This window comes from Epinephelus fuscoguttatus, linkage group LG1 (assembly GCF_011397635.1).
Source record: "Epinephelus fuscoguttatus linkage group LG1, E.fuscoguttatus.final_Chr_v1".
In the NCBI taxonomy this organism is placed as follows: domain Eukaryota; kingdom Metazoa; phylum Chordata; class Actinopteri; order Perciformes; family Serranidae; genus Epinephelus; species Epinephelus fuscoguttatus.
In genome coordinates this window covers 4,225,650-4,226,480 of record NC_064752.1, presented here as the reverse complement: position 1 = coordinate 4,226,480, position 831 = coordinate 4,225,650, and positions in this window count along the sequence as shown.

The following is an 831-nucleotide window of genomic DNA, read 5'->3' as shown; positions in this document are numbered from 1 at the left end:
GGCAAGTGTGTTGTTTCATGCTGCAGTCTGCTGGGGAGGAAGCATCAGACACAAAGATGCAAGGTGCCTGGACAAACTAGTCAGAAGAGCTGGCTCTGTGATTGGAGTCTGGTTGGACACACTGAAGGAGGTGGTGGAGAGATGCACACTGAAGATGTTCGAGGCCATCATGAACAACCCAAATCATCCACTCCACAACACCTTGATGGACCAAAAAAAACTGTGGTGGACGGCTCCTCTCTCTGCGATGCAGGACAGAGAGATACAGAAGATACTATATACCAACAGCCATCAGGCTTTATAATTCTTTGACATATAATAGATGAGCAGACAGATAATTGAATCTCCCCTTGGGGATGAATAAAGTTATTCTTATTCTTAATATAGGCTAATTAACGGTTAACGTCAGTAACGGTTTCGAAGTCCTGTAAAGCAGAGTGATACACGCAGCACTCATGGTACAGTTGCTTGGTCGGAACTAACTGTTGTATGATTTTTAATGTCACATTTTTATTATTTACTTTACCTATAGTATCTTAATTACTCAAAGTATCATAGATATACTATACATGGTGGAAGGCGTATTCAGATCTCTGACTCAGGCAGTTACACGTCCTGAGCAAACGGTCATTAACGGCCATTATCTTAATCTACCATTACAGACCTTGAACCTTGAAGACTGTGATATAATTTAAAAAAACGTACTAACACTAGCTATCCTGTATCATTTTAAAACGCTATTTTAATTACTTCAATTATCCATTTAATTTTCGTTATAAATGTAATTTCTTAGATATATGACAACAGACCTGAGCTAATGCTAAGCTAACG